This window comes from Crocodylus porosus, unplaced genomic scaffold (assembly GCF_001723895.1).
Source record: "Crocodylus porosus isolate Cpor-Errol unplaced genomic scaffold, CroPor_comp1, whole genome shotgun sequence".
Lineage (NCBI taxonomy): Eukaryota > Metazoa > Chordata > Crocodylia > Crocodylidae > Crocodylus > Crocodylus porosus.
Window position 1 is genome coordinate 99,502,923 of NW_017728943.1, and position 22,027 is coordinate 99,524,949.

A 22,027-nucleotide genomic window follows, 5' to 3' on the forward strand; every position below is an offset into this window, starting at 1 on the left:
AAATTTGGAGGGGCATTTTGTAGGGTGGTGGGGAGACGTACTGTTTGGGATTGGGAGAATATAATGTGGCCCTAGGGAAAGGGGTGTGGGGGTTGGCAGACTGAGGTCCCCACAGAGAGGGAGGGAGCGGGGCAGGGGCAGATGCTGTCCAGCCAGGTTTTATGAATGTGACCCTGGGGCCAGGAGCAGGATGGAGCCACAGATGGCTTGTCTGGAGGCATGGGGGATGGGTTGAGGAGGGCAAGAGCAGCTCCCTGCTGTCGCACACAGCTCTGAGGGAGGCATGGGGAAGCATGTGCCCTGTCGCATGTAAACTACCCTGCCCCCTCCCTCCATCCAGCTGGCTGGCAGTGGCTGTGTGGCCTACAGAGGGCCGCTGCTGCCCTCACTTGCCCCCTCCCCAGCCCTGCTCCTGGGAGGCAGGGGCACAGAGTGGTGGGTGGTGGCACTCCATACCTGCCCACCCATGCATACCACCTAGGTGGTATGTGTACCCCTGGTTGACAACCCCTGTGCTATACAGTTTGACCCCTAGGGGCAAGATCCTCTGGATATGACCCTCCCTCCAGGTTTTAGTTCCAGCTGGATTGGTACACCTCGGCCAAACTCCCCAGTGGCAGATGCAGCCAATACCTGATGTTTCCAGAGAAAGTGGAGGGCTGCAGTGAGGGAGAAAAAGGATACCTAGAAACAGTAGGAGAAAAAATTCTTCCTCGTCACATGTTTCTGGGCTTTTTTGGTTGCAACATGGGGAAAAAGCAGTCTGGGTACAGTTAACTCCACAGGTCACACACCACTGGAGAGCCAGAATGGCACTTCCTTTTGTCCTTCCCTTCCATACACTTATCCCAGTCCCTTTAATCTTCTTTGGTAGGTGAACTGTTTGTGGAGCTCTGCTTCATATCCTGCTGCTGAGCATTGTCCCTTGCCATATCTTCCTGCTCTGGGTTGCAGAGCTGTTCTCAAGATCTTTTAGTGATCTGTGTTTAAGGTGACATTGACATGCATTTCTAGGTGTTTCCATAGTGCTTTCATTGCCTAAACTTCAAGATGATTCAGGCAGTTTTGTCACCCTAATAATTGTTCAGGAACTCCATGAAATGCTTAAAACTACCACTACGTATTGGCATATCCTATTTTGGAATAGAAGGGAGATCACCAATCAAATTCATTTAGATAATTCCTAATTAAAAAAAAGTACTGAAACTGGCAGGACTATCATGCTCCATGTTTCTGATGTTAATAGGTTGGTTGGCTGCAGTTTAACATGTAACCTGGAAATAACATTTGAAGTTGCCTCATTTATACTAACAATCTACTTCAGTTCTAGTATAGGATAAGTAGTAATAAAAATAGTATATGTTGATATACTAAAGGTATATCTAAAGGTCTTCAGGTTTTGGAGTGTCCTTCTGGCTGTTGTTTGGAATAGCCAAAACTTGTCGACTTTCAGGAAACATCCTAGGCCCCAGTTTGTTTTTTCTGGCGTTTGAGGAGAGGTGATGTGCTGTGATATATAACTATACATGTAACTTGGCATACATCCTTTAACAACAAAATTGCATAACTTCATTTCCGTTCCCTGCCAGAGGGGGGGAGAGGGAGGAAGGAAGAGCTACATATGATGGATGCTAACTGTTTGGTTTAATCACTGCTGAGTAGTGCTTGAATGCCAAAGTAATGAACCTGAATAGAACAAAAAACAGCTAATAGGAGATACCATCAGATAATCCTGGAGAAAAAAAGAGGAGAAATCAAGATATAGAAGGAAACAGTGTAGGAAAGGTAGAAGGCACACAGAGGAAAACGCATTGAAAGGGAAAAATAGGGCAAAGCTGAAGAATGAAGCAGAATAAAAAACAAGCGCTATTAGATAAAAGGTTACAAGGACGAGTGCCTGCAAAATAAAACTCAATTCAGATGTTAAAACATTAAAAGTTAGGCTAAGGGAAAACCGTGTAAAGGACTATGCATACTTTTTCCTCAATAAATATGAACAAGTGAGCTGACTTAAAAGAAACAGAAATAACAAAATGAAAGAAATGACCTGATAAAAAGATGCTGTATGGAGCCAGAACAGATTGTGGGGATTGGTGAAGTGCTTATTTCTGCAATAAAGACTTGACATTCTGAATAGTAAATGCAGCTGGGTCCACAAATTTAAAGACAGTGATAAATGGTATGACCTTCTTTTTAAGCTAGCTATCCTGGTTTTGAGTCCTTTATAGTTTTAGTTCATTTTCTTCATCTTCAAAGCAGTCAGCTACAGTTATATAAATCCTAAGCTGGTAGCCTCCACTAGCCATTAGTGTAGTCTAGGTGAAATGAATAGAAAACCTTTTATTTTGAGAATAGGGCTATAAATTAGGGTGGGGCAAAGTCCGGCCCACAGACTGGATCAGGCCAGCACTGGACTCCATTTCCTGGTAGCCCCTGTCCATGTCCCTGCAGCTGGTTTCCATGGAGACCCCAGGAGTAGTGGCTTCCATGGAGACCAGCCCCAGCCGCACTGGCAGGGTCTGCAGCTGGGTGGGGAGCTGCTCCAGGGCTGGGATCTTGTGGTGATGACAGCATGGTCCAGAGCAGGGGCAGAGCTGCAACCACTGCCCACACGCCCTGCGCAGGGGTGTGTCAGCAGCAGATCGTGACTCTGCCTTCAGCTTCTGACCACACTATCACCCCTTCAAGATCCCAGTCCCAGAGTCAAAGCAGCTCCATGCTCAGCTGCATCCTTTGTCAGTACTGCTGGGGCTGGTCTCCATGGAAACCCTGGCCCATGCTGTCACAGTGCTGCCACTCCTGGAGCCTTCATGGAAACTGGCCACAGCACTGCAGGCATGGGTTGCTAGGAAATGGAATCCAGCTGTTGGCAGGATCCACCATTTTGCCTACCTCTGCTTTAAATGGTTAACTAGTGAGTCTACATTTATCAGTTCTGCTTTGGAGAGTTGTGGAGTTGTTTTAACATATACTCCAGAGGCAAAGAAGAAAAAGAAGTATACCTTCTTTGCATACATTCAAATTTTGTAATGTTGACTGAAAATTTAGGCTGCATCTTTAGACATTTACCTTTTTTAAAGAGGAAATTCTTCTTCAGAATACAGCACTGCATAGGAAGGAAATCAGTTCATTTAAACCTAAGCCTGTGTACTAGAACAATCAAAGAATATGGTGAATGAGTGAGAAGTTACCAACAAATGTTACAGTTTAAAGATTACATTCAGCATGGGTACTGAAATTGTGCATGCACTCATTGCTTGTGTAAAACTAGCATCGACATATGCCAGTGGCCAGACAGGTAATTATAACTCTAGATACCCATTTGTTTATGCAAATATGGTATGCATATGCTTAATTGATGTGCATGTACCTTATGCCAGTGCAGCTTAAGCACCTGTTTTTGGGAATGTGGTGCTGAATGTGTGCAGCAGTTTTGTTTGCATTGGCCTTGGCCTGAAAGAAGCTGACATTTCTGGAGCTTGAAGCAACACGTTGCACATTCCAGTGGAAACATGCATATTTCAGATTTATGAATACTTCTTCAGATTAAGTTATCTGCATGCAAAAGACCAATTTCACTCATGACAGTTATGTTCAGTGACCTTCTGAATATTTCACCCTGTGCCCTTTTTCTTAGAAAAGACTGTCATCTGTGCTGTAATTTTAACATTTTCCAGCAAATAGAAATTCCAGTAGTCTTTATGTATGGCTGACTGCCTTTTAAACTTCCCTAATTGTCCACTTATTTAGCTTATTTATTTCATTTCTGGTCTAAAAATGGAATTAAAATGATTAAGTGAATGATTCACATGTAAGTTTACCTGCCTTGGAAACATGCTAGAAGCCAAGAGAAAACAAATCTACTGATTTTTAAACTTCTGAGATTTGTGGCAATTTTCAAAATATAAACTGACTTGGCATTACTCTTCAAATACCTTTTTAATGAAGTTTCTTCATTAAAAGAAAAGCAGTGTTGTCTTTCTCATTCTATTAAGGTAAATCCCAGGATTTAATGGGTACATAGTGCAGTTGGGCCCAAGAGCCCAGATATTTTTTAAGATGTGAATTGTCCTAGACAAACTAGAACGGGGGGAAAAAAGAAACATTATGTACTTGGACTCAAACCTTAAATGTGTTGGTCCTCACATTTTTATATAGTAATAAAAATCTCCAAGACCAATTGTCCTTTTCTCAGATTTGCTTCTGAAGAAATATCTCTGTAATAAGAATATGCAGCGTTAAAGGGGAGACACTATCACCAAGTAAGAACAGTTCCAGAAGCATACAGTCTGTCTGAATGATGAACCATTTGTCTACCTCTGGATAACTGAAAATATTATGCTAAATCAAACCCAAGTATTAGATTCAGAAATAGATTTCCTTTGCAGAGCTCGTAACTCAGTATAGTGCATTGTTATTGTAGTATATGAAATATTTGGGTCTGGTCATCATGCTGTCTAGTTTGAAGTAATTTATGTAAGGATCAAAGCTTCATAAGTCAAGTTTAACATCCTGTTAAGCTACATTAATTAAGAGCATGTTGTCCCAAGAGGAGAGCAAGACAGCAACTTCTAGATTAACCTGCATTTGTATTAATGTTGGCACCGGGTGATACCAAGCCTAATTCATACTTCCTATCACTTGACCTTGTCCCAGATTATTTGGGCCCACAGGCCACACAAGATGTTTTGTTGAGCTGTTGCAGGCTGTGTCAGCAACCCCTCACCTTGCATAGCAATGTGCAAAAACTCCCTGTATGGGAAGGGGCTGCAAGTGCATGGGGAGTGGTGTTCAGGAGTGGGACGGGTAGGTGAGGCTGGGGTCACAGGGCAGGGTTGTGGGATAGTAACCGAGTAGGGCCAGGGCCTAAGGCAGAGCCATGATCCCGTGCCCATGGAACCTGTGCCCATTGCACAGTGCTGTGTGCCTTGCCCAAGTGGGTCCTGCCCCTGCCGGTGGGTGCGGGTTGGACAGGCTGGGGTACCTGGGCAGGGGGACTAGGTCCAGCAGCAGTAGCCAGAAGGAACCGTTGCTGGGCTTGCCAGGAAATAGTGTCCTGCTGCCACCCTACCCCAGTCCTGCTACATGCTTGAGCATGGCAGAACTAGCTGCATGCACCACAGCCTTTTGTGCCTGTGTAGGACAGGGTAGAGGGACCCTCTGTGGGCCAGGCAAAATTTCTCTGTGGGCCAGATCTGGCGCTCGGGCTGTATTTTTACACGCCCCATCCTCTCAGTATTATTTCACATTGATGTGGATGTTGTTCAGGTACACCTAAAATACAAATTCTTATTTTGTCTGTTTTGATAACTTGCTTCCTTTTTCACTTGATGGTGTGTCTTCAAGCTTGGCTGTTCTTCCTCACTCAGTTTCACAAAGCAGGCAATTTACTTAAATACTTTTAATAAATTTTGTGGTTTGAACAAAACTTCCCCATCTTTTGCCTATTCACAGTAACAGAATTGGTTGGAGAGATGATGATATATACATGTGATAGCCATGCATTAGTGTCACAAAAAAGTGTGTGCCAGCTCTAATGCACAGTGCACAGTAGTGCTGATTATGGAGCAGTAAGTTAGTACCTATAACCACCAGGTTAACTATGTAGGCTGTGTCCATATGTGGTGTGGACATTGTTTCCCGAGTGGTGGCTTACCTTGAACCACCATTAGTTGTCCCTGGCTACATGCGCTCTGGCACACAGCAAGTTTCCCCATGAGTGGTAGGCCCCCCTACCGTGCTGGCCCTAGCATCCTTACCTTGGGTCCTGGGAGCCTCCCAGTGGTGATTCTGCTGCTTGGAGCCTGGCTGGCAACCACAGCGTGGCTCCAACTGGCCTGGTTCTGGTTTTGAGTGGCACTGCCCCCATATGTGCTGCTCTACTTTTTTTTCTCCTTTGGGTTTTTTTTGTCCTTGCAGTGCAGAGAACAACTGCATGTGTGGTATATGGCACTGCAGACGTGTCTGTGGTGCAACATACCACATGACTGCACTCATCTGGACGCGGTTGTAGATGTGCCCTGAATGTGTTTTTATTTCTGTTCATCAAGGTGATCAAAATGTTGATTGAAAATGCATGTTTATATATAGCGTTAACTTGTGTTCAATTTAGGAAGGTTGCTGAACCAACTGGGAGGTTCTTTTAAAAAAAAAAAGGGGGGGGGGTATTTTTGCACTGTAATTTTGACGATGGTTCTTGCCTCTTAGTTTAAGAGAAAATGTGTAGCATACATTCTCAGCAGGATATTTCAACGGTGATCTGTGATCGTGGCACGTTGCAGCTCTCCAGAACAAGAGCCACAAAAAGGAAGATAACATTTGTTAAGAACAAAAGGTTATAAAGACTTTATTATTGGAGTAATTTTGGATGCAGAAATTTAATTTTTCCAAAATAGTTGCAGCACATTTTGATTTAGAAACCTACATCAAACAAGTTTGGCTGCTTAAGACAACCATTTGATTCTAGATAAACTATCATGTGCACTGGATAGATGGGAATGGCTTTTGACTGCTATCAACCTGGGCTGAACTTTGACTTGATTACAGAACTGAAAAAAACCAAACACTAAATATTCATTGGCAATACTCTGTTTACTCTTTGCTCTTGTATATGTTAAAAATTATTTGAAGTTGAATAATAACTGAATCCTTATTGTTGTACATCTAACCTTGCTGAATGGTATAATAAATAGGAAGAAAGCCAGTACTGTTCATATTATTTGGGGGTGATGTTACCTATTCTACTCGGTAGGTATGAGCAGGGTTAAGTTCTAATTTACTTAGAAATCTACGTGTGGTGCTAAATTTGTTTTTTTTTGACTTGCATATTGCAGTGTGCCTGTGTGGGCTAGGTATATTTTGTTGCGTTTATTCTAGTAGACCTAAGGTGCAGGGCAAAAGGGAAGGAGATGAATTTCTGTGTTCAGAAAAGAGCTCATTTAAAAACAGTGTGTAGTAACACATTTTTAAGCTTACTCAGCATTATCAGAATCTTTTATAATAGAGTAATACCTTTCTCTAAATTGAAGGAAAATTATGTGAGAAATTACTTGCTGGCATCTGAAACCACAGGACCTCCAGTCATTTTGCAGGCTACAAAAAACTGGTCAGTGATATCTCAGTTTATGCTACCTCACAGTTCCTACCAGTCAGTAAGGAGCCAAGGTCAAACTAAAGCAGTTTCCATAAAGAACAATCAAAATGAAATGTAAGGTTTCCTCTTTCCATTTCTTAAAGCTTTTTTACTTTGACCAACCACTGCCATTACTACCTGTAACAATTTTCAACTACAACTTCAGAGGCGTTCTTATTGGCAAGTGACAAATCAGAAACCCTGTTTGCATCCAGCTGCATTTCAGTCGGGGCAAATAAAAGAAGCATGAGTGTTCGTTTTCTCCTCTCTTTTCCTTTGTATATGGGTTAACTCCTTTTGTACTTTTTTTTCCCAGAAGAGAGACAGAGTGCTGTATCACTTAAATGCTATTATGAAATATACAAGTACATAATTTTAAAATTAAATGTTGTTGTTTTATAATTTGCTGTGTTATCTTCATAAATGATTCCTCATCTATGCTTTAGATTTTAATTTGCACATAAAACTGGAGAGGGGAACAGGGAACCCAATTATGACAATGTATATAACTTTGGTTCATCTCCAGGAAGAGTGGTTGTGGGCTACAGGAAGGGTGGCTGCTCCTCAAGGGAGCGATTCTATGGGCAAAGGAGACAAGTACAAGTCTATAAAGAAATATATGCCACCTCACCCAAAGTCCAGAGCCCACAGTTATGCTTTACTCAACCTTGGTGCAGCCACAGCTGGAGTATTGTGTCTAGTTCTGGGTGTCACACTCCAATAAGGACATGGTAAAGCTTGAGAGGGTCCAGAGAACAGCCACTCATGTGATCAGGGATTTGCATGGCAAGCCATACCAGGAGAGGCTGAGGGATCTCGGACTCCTCAGCCTAAAGGAAAGAAGACTGAGAGGGGAGCTGATTGCGGCTTACTGCTATATCAGAGGCATACATCAGGGGCTCAGTGAACAACTCTTCACCAGGGCGCCCTGGGGGGAAACTAGAAACAATGGCCACAGACTCCTGGAAGATAGCTTCAGGCTGAAAATTAGGAAAAACTTCTTTACAACTAGGGTGTTCAGACTATGGAACAAGCTCCCCCCAGAGGTGGTGCAATCATCTATCCTAGAGGTCTTCAAGAGAAGATTGGATGGTCACTTGGCTGGGGTCATTTGACCCCAGATGTCTTTCCTGCTCGTGCAGGGGGCTGGACCCGATGATCCTTCGGGTCCCTTCCAGCCCTATGATTCTATGTTTTTTATTTTAGAGTGAGCTTTAGGTATACCTTCTGATAAGAAAAGGGGATTCAGAAACCTACCTATTTTTAACATAGAATTTGATCAATGGATGAAAGGACATAGCTGCCTGTGATAGCAGGGGCCTCAGCATAATCATCAGGCTATTCCGTCCAGTTGTATATTAACGTGTTCCTATTCAGATGTGTTGTATGCAGTGCCTAATGATGGAATAAGCATGCAGCCCTGTGCCTGCAAATTTGCTGGTTATGACTTTAAGGCTTTTGTTTTTGTTTCAACATTAATATGAAAGCAACAAGAGCTAAAAAGGTACTGTACTGAGAAGAGAGACTGCAGAGGCCAAGCTGGTTCTGGGGAGCTGTTGAGGCATACTATTTAAACATTTTATGGATCTGAAGTTAGGTACTCTAAGATACTCATAACTAGTTATGGATTGTATTCAGATCCTGTGTTGTGCATTTTGGATAATGGAGATTAGTCTGACATTTCCAAGTCCAGTGTGGATGGCTTCCTTTTTCCTGATGGAGCCCAAAGTAGCATCTTATTGTGAAATACAGAGTGATAATAGAATACAAAAGAACTTTTCACTTTGTCATTAAAAATATGCATTTCAACAATTCTGGTATGCTATAATTTTCAGAATCTGAAACTTACTTCTTTGAATAGGTTGCTTCAGCAGTCAAATAGGTTTATTGTTTTACCTTTTTGTTGAGTGGATTAAAAAGCTTTAGTTTGAGCTTCATTGTAGTTCCATTAAAAATGGAATTGCCTTTTGTGAATTCTTGTGGGTTGTTGCTTCAAAATGGATTAAAAAAATAATAGCGATAGTGTAAGAAATTTTGCCCTTTATAACACATTAGAAATTGTTGTAGGGCTACTGATGCAAGTAAAAACCTGTTGGATATTGAAATACTATTGCTTATTAGGGCTGTACGAAACTGCAGTCCCTGATTCGATTTGGTAGAGCTTCAGCCCAATTCAGTGGCCGAATCTCTGACTTGAATCAGAGGACCCTTTAATTTCTCTAAATCAAATCAGAACCCTCCAAATCGATGTGGAGAGATTCGGAGATTTGTATGTAGACACTGCCTTAAATGTTTTTTCTGCATACCTTTAGGTAGCAGGTGGCTCGTGAACGCTGCAATGCTGGGGCGCGTGGAGTGTCACACAGGAGTGCAGGGGGTCCCCAGTGTGATTTGGCAGCAGACCCAAAAGCACTTCTGGGTCTGCTGGGGAGTGTGCTGCCTCCCCCCCACCCCCCAGCTTGGCAACTGGTGCCTCCTGGGTCTGGGGGAGGTGGTCCACTTCTGGATTCACCACCAAGCACATGGAGGACCCCCCTGCACTCCTGTGGGACAGTCCGTCTGCCCCAGCATCGCAGTGTTCATGAGCCACGCTGGTACCTTGAGGTGTGTAGACAAAACTTTTAAAGCTGTGTCTGTCAGAATTGCTGATTTGCCAAATCTGCATCAAATCTTCAGATTCGGATTTGGGCTGAATCCGAAGTGAATAGGGCCTGCCTCACGGACCCCTATTGCTTATCCAAAGATGCATAAAACCATTTTGTGAAAGTGGCTTCATCATTTGTTGGGGTAAATATTATCTCTTTTACAGATTTTTTTTTTTTTTTTTTCCAAAATTGAAGTGTTTCTGAACTAAATGTATACCTTGAAGTATAAAGGCAGTCCTTAAATAACAAATGTATCTATGACCTGGATGATCTTGTTGAAGTGCTAGAAAAAATGAAGAAGCTGTTGCAGAGGCTGCTGGAGGAGTGGGGGGAGGTTTGTACTTGTCACTTTTAACTGGTTGAAACCTGGAAAGGCTTTTATGAGCTGTTAACAAGTATTCTGTATTACTCTGATCATGTTTTGAAACCTCCTTTATCTGAATAAAAACCCTAAGTCAAGTCCTTCTTGAATTAATGTTCTCACTTGGTGCACCTCTCTGCTGTTTCTATCACAAGGTAAGCCTGCATAGTCTTTGACCAGCTGCTAGGGAATTTTTTTCCTCCAAAGTGTGTGAGATTTGAGGACAGGTGGGCGTGAAGGCTGGATAGATTTCTATTGTGTCCACCAAAGTATCCCTTTATTAGGTGCAGAGGCATAGCTAACGGGGCAGGGTTGGCAGTATTGTGCCGAGCGTTGGAGAACAGTGTGAGAGAAGAGTCCTACCTGTTAGGGAAAGGAATCATGGTATTCTGGCTACTGATGCTGCTGTGGTCCAGGCCCAGGCTGCTATGGCTTTGGGTGGGCTCCCCACACGCTGGCTACTTCTGGAGTTGCAGCTCTGTTCTGGGCCCCACCTCTAAAGCTAAACCTGCTTGCCCAACCCTATCCATTATTGATCAGATGCAGAGGTACCAAAAAAAGGAAACTTTCAAGCCCAGAGGGAATATTACTCAGACCACAACACCTGCCTGGGGTTTTAGATTGCCAGAAACAATAGTTCTGAGCTGGGAACTGCATGCTCGTTTCAGTGGGTGTGAACTTGGAAGGTGGTGATACTTTGAAATTTCACTGTTCCATGCTTTGTTGAGCAGTGAAATACTTAAGCAGAGGAAGGTCATATTGTGATATCTACAATAGCATTCCCTAAGGGAAAGTTTGTGTCTGCTAGGGGAGAGGCTTTTAGTAACTTTTTTGAGGCTAGGTGTTGGTTGCAATTGACTTGATTTTTTTGCGGGAGGGAGGGGGAAATGGATTGGGAAAGGAGGAGTTCAACTTGCAATAATCAAATACCATGAAGAGAAAAAGCAATAGTTATTGTATCTTTAGGAAGGCTTTTGTTGCACAATTGAGTCTGGCCAGTCAGTAATGTAAGGAATATTGTAGAGTTTTAAAAGGTTGAACAATCATTGATGTGAGAGTTTTAGCTCTTTCCTATTCTTAAGCCAATTCTGTTAGTGCTTGCAATGTGTAAAATAACAGAGTATACATCTGTACAAACAGACAATCCAGTTTTTAACTTTGATGTTAGGGGAGGGTGACAAATCTCCCTCGGTTCAAAATACCAAACATTTATTTGGGTCCAGTGCACTGCCAAATGATTGCTACTCGTGCTTGCCCCTCTACTTCTCCCTTTCACTTGTTTTAATCCACCTTTCAGTCTTTACCCAATGCCTGCTAGAAGGAATGAGGGACTGTGTGAAAGGGTACCTTAAGTCTTTCCGGACCAAGGTATCTCCTTTTTCCACGGTAATAGGGTCAGCCCATAGGGTCCTCCCAAGTCCTGTTTTTCTTTGAGTCCCTCCCTACACTGGCAGTGACTACAAGTTGTAATAAAGTTACTAACTTGCTTTTATAAAGGTATAACTTGTCAAATGCCTGTATTTACTCATTAACCTAAAAGATGTCTCTCCAGGATTCTGAGAGTAAAGTGAAAAATCCCACATATGCAGTATCAGTCTTGTCTTGAGAGAAATTCCCACCTGATTTAAAAAATCTAGCAGTGTTGTCCAGTCTAATCAATGACATCAAGGAGAAGCAGAAAATTACCTTGCTCTTTTTTGTTTTTTCCTCCCCCTAACCAGGCATAATTTCCATATGTGTTCTGAATGGGAGCAGGGCCATGAGCAGCCTGCCAGGATCCCTAGGTCTTTCCTTTTGATTTGATCAGATCTCCTCCCCTTACCCCATGTGTAATAATTAGCATTTCGGGCATCCTTTAAGATTATGATCCTGTATTTGGAAATACTGATGAAAGGCGACATTTGATATTATAAATGAACAATCTTGAAATTACATTTTCAGATTATATATAAAAGTATCTGATGATGCAGAGAAATTTTAGTTTTTGTGAGACAATATGAATCATTTCAAATGTTCTGTGCTCTGTTAAGTTTTCTCCATGCCTGCTGTTGGACAGATTGTTCTCACTCTGTTTGAATTTCAAAACTATCTTGTTCATTGACCTAGAAATGCAACTAAAATAATGACTTCTGATGTGACTAGCTTTGGGAGAAGCTAGAATGTGTTCTTTCATATGTTTTTATGAAAAGAAATGTGCTTAATTTTGTTGCACATTTCAGGATGATTTTTTAGTCTACAGATACTGTAGAACAGCTGTGTTATGCTGTGAATATGCTGCTGGTTAAAAAATAATATGTTTTAATTTGCATGCATCTCCATTTGAAAGTGAGAAATGTTGTTTTAGGTTTGTTCAGTGAGTCTCTATCTCAGTATATTGCGGGGGATTAAATATTGTGGACACGAGCACATCCAGTAGATATTGATTAACTGAAGATGGTGAAGACGCTGCAGTTTTATTTTGGATGATCCTCTCTTCTAAATGAATGAAGATTCATCATCAGGCCAATCAGTAATTTAGGCTATGATGACTTTGCTTTTCCCCTTCCTCCTCAAGTCGTCTTGCTATCCTTGCATTACTCAAGTAGACTGATGTAGTGTAGCTTGAATGTGGTGTAGTATGATCCCATTTCTCATTCAATTTCCAAAGGAGACTAGTGTTGTTTTTTATTGTATGAAAGTTCCCTATTTATCTTGATATGCTTTGACTGTTGATTTGACTTTGTAGAAAAAGAAGTGAAATATTCTATAGAAAAACTATTTCCTGTCTGATCTTGCAGTTCTCTTGCTGAAGGAAAATTTACAAAACACCTTCGAGAGATGAATTTGAATAGGCTAATGAATTTAAAAACAAAAATTCATTAGCCTATTGGACACTAAGAACCAGGGATTTAACACAGACAATAATGTCTTGGCCCATTGTAATCTGAGTGATAGTTGGTAATCTCTGCACTTTTACAGGTGATAGCAACCCGCCTGAACAGTTTTGCTTTTCCACTTACCAAGTTTCTACTGCATCTCTCTTGTCTGTTTGTGACCTGATAAATTAAAACAGGATATAAAAGAAATTACCTATGGAGTTTTGCACAAGTCCTTGTTCCATGTGCTGTTTAGCTTTGCTGTGTCTGGTTCTCTTCTAGAGACCTGAGGGAAGTGTAGGTACTGTGGAACTCAAAAGTTTGTCTATGTCCATCCCAACTATATTGTTTGCCCAGCAGAAGATATCACTCTCAAAACTACTTTCCTCTCACATTTTTTCCTGGATGATCATGGCTACATCACCCCAACACTACTACATATTACTCTTGTGCATAGAAACTCCAGTAGTTGATAAGGACCTTATTGTGCTAGGTTCTGTACACATAGAGCAAAGAGATGTTTCTTTCCCAAAGCCAAGAGATGACAGACACAGGTAAGAAGTAGGTCTGTGTGAAACAGCGCCATTTCATTTTGACTTCTGTTTTGCCGTTTCGAAGGGATAGTGTTTCGTTTCATTGTTTTGTTTCATTTCGAAGCACTGTTCCATCTTGTTTTGTCAAAGCTGTTTTGCTGTTTCAGTGCTGTTTCGCCGTTTCACCCATAGGCTATAATGGGGAATCATGAAAACGCCTACAACTTTGTCATTTCTTACCTGATTCAGATGAAACATAGAGGTTATTGCACAATAGCTTAAATGAAGTCTTATTTTCACATATTGTGGGGGGTGGGGACATGGGTATAGGTTTGTGGGGGGATGTTAGTGTGTTGGTTGTGGGGTATGGCTGAGGGTGTGGGCTTGTGAGTGTGGGGTGAAGGAGCATGTGGGTGTGTATGTAGATATATGGGGTGTGGGTGGGTATGCAGTTTGTGGGAGCTGTGTGGGGGTAGGGTTGCTGGGGTGTGTGAAGAGGTGTGGGTGTGGGGGTCTGCGTGTATGGCAGTGTGGGTGCATGTGTGTGGTGGGGTGTGCGTGTGGGACTTGCCCTATGAAATCTCGCTCTCATTTACTCTTGCTTGCATTCTCTTGCTCTCTCTCACTCCTGGCCCTGGGGTACCAGCGTGAATCCCGTGTTCTTGCAGTCTGGTGATGCAGCTGGGTGCCATGTGGTGGTGAAGCAGCCCGAAAACTGGCAGACAGAGCTTTCCAGTTGGGGGGTGGGGCAGGGCCTGGCTGACCTTGTTGCTGGCTTCTGCTGGCTTCCCCTGAGTCCTACTGACCCTGGCTCCTGTCATCTTTGACAGGCAGCCAGAAGCAGGTAAATTTAGAAAATGTATATTTAGGGGGCCCATGGGCTGGATAGAATGCCCTGGTGGGCCGAATGCAGACTGCATTTTTGTCCACCCTTAGTTAGAGAAATGCATGTGATATAATATTTTATTCTATAAAATGCTTTGGAGAGGTACCTACTCCTGTTAAACTCTGTAGTACACTCACAAGCTCACTTTTGACTGACAGCATGGATTTCTTTTGGTCTGAGTAATCTCACCTATCATAGTAGAAAGGGTTTTAATTGTTGTGGTGTACAAGGTAATATTTCTGTTAGACTGTTGTTAGTGGTAGCAGATGACAGAACAAAGAGCAATGGTCTCAAGTTGCAGCAAGGAAAGTTCATGTTAGATGAAAGGAAAAACTTTCTCACTAGGAGGGTAGTAAAGCATTGGAACAGGTTACCCAGAGAGGTCATGGAATTTCCATCCTTGGAGGTTTTCAAGACCTGGCTAGACAAAGCCTTTATTAGGATGATGTGGTTGGGGATGGTCCTGCTTTGAGCAGGGGATTGGACTAGGTGATCATCTGAAGTCCCTTGCAACCCTAACTTTCTATGATTTGCTTTGCTACATTTTGCAGCACACTGGCATCTTTTGACATTGTGCTTTAGAAAGCTCTTGAAATACCCTGAATACTTCAAAAGCTATATAAAATTGATTTTCAGCTTATCTGTTGATTTGACATGGATATGTCATTATTTGATATGTAATGGCAACATTTATTGGTATTGTTGTTAGTATGCTTTTTTTCCTGATTAAAGCTAAACTGGAGTTAAAGTTGAACATATTTTGTTTAACTTAAGGGTAATCACATTTGTGGGAATGCTGTAGCTATCATCTAAATAAATATTGCATATGGAGGAAATTTAGAGATAAGATGAGACTTTAAAGTAATCCAACATATTAAGGAAAATACATGCTTAAAGCATCTAGCCAACCTCTGCCCTGAAGTGATGCCACATAACTGTGTAATTATCCTAACTATTTAAGTGTTTATATAATAATATTAGAGTCAACTAATTCTTTTTTCTTTTCCTTTTTTTTTAAATGCTATCTTAGGCTGCTTACAAATGTCAACCCCTCCTCCCCCCAAAACGACGCTTTCTTTTAAACTCTGTGTGCCTCTGTGCTGAGCACAGTGCATACCCAGAAGAGGCATTGCATTAGTTTGACCTGGGTTGTCCAATGCCTGTATAGACCTGGTGCTTCAGCAGGCCTTTATAACACTTATCTAATAAAGCTGATTCAATCAACTGTTAGATAAGTGTCAAAAAAGCCTGCTGAAGCACCAGATCTATACAGGCATTGGGCAAACCAGGTCAAACTAAAGTGCTTCCTCTTTTGGTAAGGCACCATTTTTTTTTTTTTTTTTTTTCTTATATCTGTCGGTACCCTTAGACTGCTTTTGTTTCTTTATTATACCATTACATAGCAAAGTTGAGACCTGTTCAGGCAGTCAGCAAGCTATGCTCTTTTTGCGATGTCTGGTTTCTACCAGAAGAATTCTCCCCATGAGAAGCCACAAGTGTTCATGCTGTTTATTCTGAACCAAAAATAGTGGTTGTGGGAGAAAAAATAAGCTGAATGCAATGAGTTAAGTCACTCCCAGGATATTTTCTCCCAGGAGAATGAACATTTGTACACTTTCCCACTGTTTAACTCCTTCCTGGAACCATAGAGCTCTCTCTGGTCTCTGCCTCTCCCAGAGAGAGGAGGTCAGTTGCCATCTCTTCTCCAGATAGTGGGGACCCTGGCATGTAAGGAACTGTGAGAAGTAGGCTGGGGTTTTTGCCCTGTTGCTTCATCTGCTTTGGTCCTGGGTACCAGGAGCTGTGTGGAGGCAGTGGTACTGCAAGCCCCCTGCTTGCTTCTCACACCAAAGTCCCTGGAGCGAAAAGTGGGCTGGGGGCTTTGCCATGCTACTCACCACCCCTTCCTTCCCCTCCCCTGCTCAAGGAGCCTCCACTTTCTACCTGTTTCCCAAATTGGACAGTCCCTGGTTCCAGGAAGATGCTGGGGTTTTGCGACTTCTGCTGGTTCTTCCCTCCTCCCCCCCCCCGATCAGCTGGGCATCAGGGGCAGGGATTACAAAGCCCCAGGGGCTGGAAAGTGGGCCAAGAAGAGCTTTCCCAGCTCAGTTCTTGCCCCCTGAGCTTTTAAATGCTGCTCCTGCTGCCAAGATATATGGCAGGGGCAGGATAGCTCAGGCCATACACCAGGAATCAGTCCAGGGGAGAGTGTCTCCAAGATTGGCTCCTTGCCCTGCCATAATCCCTTTGCCTCCCAAATCTCTGGGAACTGGGAGCAGGCCAAAGGGTGCAGAGCTGCAAAACCCTCTGTCTGGTTTTCAGACTGCAATCCCTGGTCTGAGAAGTGGGCAGGAGGAGGCTTTGCCCCACTACTCCAGTACCCTCCCCAGAAATTGGAGGATTGGAGCAGCCCATGCTTTCTCTAGACTGGGACCATCCCAGTCTTGGGAAGGCTAAGGAGCAAGAAAGAGGAAGTGGTTGCAAATTAAATGTTTGCACTACTCCCTTTCCCTGAATCATTTCTAGCAGTGGAAACACCGATGCTAGAAATAAATGTTTGCACACAGCCTTTGTCTTCCCACCCTCGAAACATTTAAGCTTAAGAGGAGGGAGGCACTATACCAGGGAATGACATGAGTGGTCCCATAGGTACTGCTACTTAGTTCACTGTCTCGGGCTGTACTGTCCTTATGTCTTCAACTCTAGGTTACAGATGGGTAACCTTCATTTGCCAGGATTCAGAGGCTTAACTTCTGAAGAAAACTATTGGTTAATAATAATGTAGGAGAAATGGTCTGTTTTCCCCCTTCCTTTTCTTGCCGTAAAAGGAAAGTCAGTGCTCCAATCTTTTTGGTTTCCATAAAAAAATTTTAGAAAATAAATATAGGTGTGTGTGGTGTTTTTTTTTTTAAATCCCCATCAATAAGTGCCAAGGGTATAGGATAGATACTCTTTGTTATGCTTTGGAAAGATAACAAAATAAAATAGTTGTGAACTGTACTCTTGTGTCCCTTTCATATTTAGTTAAAATGAATCTTTGAATAATAGGGATGATCATAATACTTGGCAGGTGGGACTCGCTAATCAGTTTCTTGTCTGGGTTCTTCAGCAGTCAAGGAATCTAGTATATAAGTGCCTTTTTAAGAAGGAAATCTAGGGTTTTTTAAATTTAGGTCTTTAGTGACAGTCCTGTCTCTTTCAAAAGTACAAACATTCTCATTTTTTTTCCTGCTCATTTACATCTGCTTTGTAGTAATGTAACTACACTGACATGAAAGGAATTGATACTGACTTACACCAGTGTGACGAATCCTGTGTTTAGTGTATAATCATAGTTGCTTAATTAAAACTCTTTCAAATCATTTAAGCTTTGGTTTAATGTATTTACTGGAATAATAAACTGATTTGTAAATATTTTCTAGTAATATTATGATTTCAGCAAGCTTTTTTCATTTTCTGCCTTACAGTTCACTTGCAACCAAAGACCTTACACATGAAGAAATAGAGCACAGATGAGTAAGTGTACAGCAGATATTCAATATATAGAAACTCATGTATTTGCTTTTAATCAAAATGAGAGTTTTATCCCATTTTTTCTGCTGCCTACCAAAATTTGCATATTAATTATGAATCTGAAGGATTGGTATGAAAAGTAACCATTTCTACTGTAGTTACAGTTTTATTGTAAATCTGATGTATAATTTAAGCCATTTTTTCATAAACTGGACTTGTAATTTGTACATTGTACTATTTCCCATCTATTTCTATGCAGCTGCAGTCTGGGTAAGTGGTTCAGTTATAGTTTGTGTTAGCCTTAAAGATTCACTGATATCTCACGGAAAGCCTTTGCAAAACATTTTGTTTAAAGAGAATTAATCTTAAATGTTGTATTTTCTACAGACATTTGTGTGAAAATAGGCTCCTTGCAATGTTTTACATGCTCTGGACTTTGGGTAGTAATTTCCTGTGTGACATCATAATCCACTGCTGTAGAAAGGTGTGTGATCTTATAGTCAAATATGGACAGAATTATAAAGCCAAATTGGATGAGTTGGACAACTAAATCCTTAGGTTTGGATACCTAAATAAGTGTCCTGGTTTTCAGAAGCACTGAGCACTTAATCTAATCTACAATTTGCTTCTGAAAAATCATACAATTTGGATTTAGGAAGTTCCCAACATAGAAACTTCTGGCCTCTGGTTTTAATGACTAGGCAGTAGAAATAGATGAATTCCAGCAACAAGTTATTTCCATGTACATTTTCCTAGTATCAGTTATTTAAAAAAAAAATAGCAGAAGCAACAAATGGAAATAATTTAATTTAGAATATGCCTACAAAATTATCAAGTTGTTGATTTTTATTTTCCATGTGACAGGAGCATCTGTTCAAAAAATATCTTATTTTAGAAGGTTAAGTATTCTTTCACTGAAGCTCAGGCTAACATTAGTGTTATTCCTTGTATCATCTGCTATAGAGTTTCTGAAAGGAAAGGTGACCATCTTGCTTATTTTCTTTACATGCCCCTGCTTCCATTGGGCTTGGAAGCATGGGTCACAAACTATAGTTACTTCCAAACTTGAATTTCCCGTGAAGCAGCTGATGCACTACAACACTGGAAAATTGCACTATAAATATATTACTTTAAATATTATTCCTTGCATACTGGAAATAAACTAAAACTCCTGTTACTCTTTTGACTGTTACACATACATACCACTGTGTAAAATCCGTCGCATGCAAGTCAAATGTCTGCTATCAGTTTTGGCCTGTTATTCTTGCTTACGTTATCAAATTGTTTCCAATTTTTTAAGATTAGGAGAGGCTGAGACCTGTGGCTTACAGAATTTTAATCTTGATAAATAGTGCAAAGATTAATGCTTTTATCAAAATTATGCATCCCTTTTAAAATGCTAAAATTACATAGTAATAACGGGCAGATTTCCATTTTCTTGATCAACAACAGAATGATCACAGAAAGGCCCCTTGGATAATTCATTTCTGTCCATCGAGGCTGACATGAGGCAGAGTTACTAAACAGCCTCCTTTTGACAGGATAGACCAATAGTACAGTTTTTATTCATTGCTGTGTTACTGGCATGGGACCATTTTGGGCATATATCCAGGTCCCTAGGAAACTTGGAAACGTTCCACTTTAAAGAACTGAAACTGTGGCTAACAAACCAGCTGCTGTATTGAGCTCAGAAGGAAGTCTTTGTAGTTCTGTGGAAGGAACTTAAGATATTTGCATAACATCCAGCAGTCCTAGTGGGAGGGATTGGCAGAGCACAACAGCTGGGGTAGGCATTTAGTTTTTATCTTTTGGCTGTGTTTGGCAGGGGTTCTAAAACTTAGTCAAAGGTGAGAAGAAGGGGAAATCAAGGAAACTACTCAGAAGATGATTTGTGTATGAGGAAGAGAGTTGCTTAGATCTGAGGAAAGAGATATTACACACGTTGATTTGTATTGGCAGTATTCATTGGAAGACATAAGTTTTGTTCAATTTAATGTCTATTAGTGCAAGTAAAAGCAGTCAGTAGTAGGTAGATCAGTGTTTTTTTGGCATCCAGCACCCCTCCATAACTCTTGTGACTTGAACCACCCCAATTTAGTATCTAATTTGTTCCAACCTTAACTCCTGGCAGAGTAGGACAAGCAGGGGAAGGAGGAACAAGCACTTAGCCCCACCACCCCCAGTGAGCAGGGGAAACCATGATATTTACCTTTTTGGACATAGACATGCCTATGCTTAGCTTCTTGCACAACAGGAGAGGAGTGAGCACTTAACTCCACACACAGGGACCAGCAGGGACAAATGTGAGCTTGCCCTGAGATGAGTTGATCTCCTTGCACCCTGCAGCACCCCCAAGAGTAGCTCATGGCACCCTTGTTGAGAACAAATGAGTAAGGTAGTGCCACAATCACTAAGTGAGGTGTATGCATGTAAGCAATTTTTAAAAGTTTTTCTTCTTTTGATGGGAGATGAACACGACAAAGGAGAATATGAACAGTATATATAAAGACAAGGAATAGTAACGTACTAGGAGGTTAATTTATTCATCTGACCCACTTCCAAAACAAAGCATTCTTGGTGTTCCTGTATCATGAATTTATGGAATAACTAATATTTAAGCACAAGCAACCAGTAGTAAAACCACAAGGATTATGTAAAATAATCAGGAGAACTCAGCACCAGAAGAGAATTTTGAGATTTAAAAAAAAAAAAAAAAGTGTCCAGGGATCCTGATTTTCCCTGTTTAAAAATAGCAGGTTCTCTGATTAAAATCCCAAATTCTCTGATTAACCCCCCCCCCCCCCCACACCAAATCCATGTTTTTCCATGATTAAAAAGAAATGCCACTACATGTGTGTGTCTGTATTGCGTTTAACTGATACCTAGATATAGATATCTGTATATATGTGTATAGGTATCAGTTGAACACAATGTTTTATGTATAATCTTTAAGCAATTCAGAAGCCTACCAGTGCCTCAATTATTATCATACAATAAATTCAAAATATCTTTATATTTTGGCATTTTGATTTTCTTTTATCATAAAAAATCACAGCTGTCCCTGCCCTCTTTGCTCACCAGGATGCGGGTATAGCTGCAGCTGTCCCCCCCAACCCTCCAACCCCCCACTTTGTGGTGTTGAGCAGCCCTGATATGCTGGTGCCCTGCCTCACTGTTGCCCCTTGCTCCCAAGCCACAGCCCCCCCCCAGTGTGTCTCACTCCCAAGCCACAGCCTCCCATCCTCCCAGGTCTACTAGTACCCCTTGCTCCTAACCTGCAGTCCCCCCCATCCCTGTTGGTATCTCTCACTCTCAACCCATAGCCCTCTACTCTCTCTCCCACCAGGTGCCCCTCGTTCCCAGCCCACAACCCTCCCCAGACTTGTTGGTGCCGCTTACTCACGACCTGCGGCCTCCTGCTGAAGGGAAGCCCCCAGCTGCTGGGGCTAGGGCCAGGCCCCCCATCCCTCTCTCCTTGGGATTGTGCACAGTGGGGGAGCTTCCCCCCACCCCCTTGTGCTGCCCCCTGGATGAGCTGCCTGTGGCTTGCTTCCATTCCCCCAGGTGGACTCCCGTGGCCATGCATTCTCACCCAGGCCCCACGTATCACCTTGGCTAGGCAGCTCTCCCAGCCCTGTCTCACTCCCTCTGTCACTGTGGGGGCTTCATTCTGCCCCTCTCCGCTCCCTGCCCCATACCAACCTGTGGGGAGCTATAGAAACTGCTCTCCAGGCTGCTTAGCTGCCATTTGCATGTACACACAAGCACATGGCACCCACTTCCTGATTGCCCTCCTTCCTCTTCCCTCAGCCTGAAGCAGTTCTAGCCTGCAAAGGAAAACCCACTGTTTCCTGCATTTTTTTTTCCTTTTAAAGGAGCATTTTTCCATGGTGAATAGAAAACCTGTATCCTTGGTGATGACTCTGAGACACCTCTTAATAGAGGTGAGGCCACACTTGGAGTATTACATCTAGTTCTGGGCTCTGCAATTCAGAAAGGATGTGGAGAAGCTAGGAAGCTTGGAAGAGTCCAGAGGGGCAACCAACACGGGTTCATCAGTGGCAGGATCTGTCAGACCAACCTGGTGGCCTTTTACGATCAG

At 42.1% G+C, this 22,027-nt stretch overlaps 1 protein-coding gene across 7 annotated transcripts in view; it reads left to right on the top strand.

The window, feature by feature from the left end:
• SIPA1L2 (signal induced proliferation associated 1 like 2) overlaps positions 1 to 22,027 on the top strand; it is a 196,231-nt gene that overhangs the window by 27,301 nt on the left and 146,903 nt on the right. For all 7 annotated transcript variants that reach the window (XM_019549862.1, XM_019549856.1, XM_019549858.1 and 4 more), the window contains exon 2: positions 17,880 to 17,928. The gene's annotated coding sequence lies outside the window, so the exon portion shown is untranslated. The remainder of the gene's footprint in view (positions 1 to 17,879; positions 17,929 to 22,027) is intronic.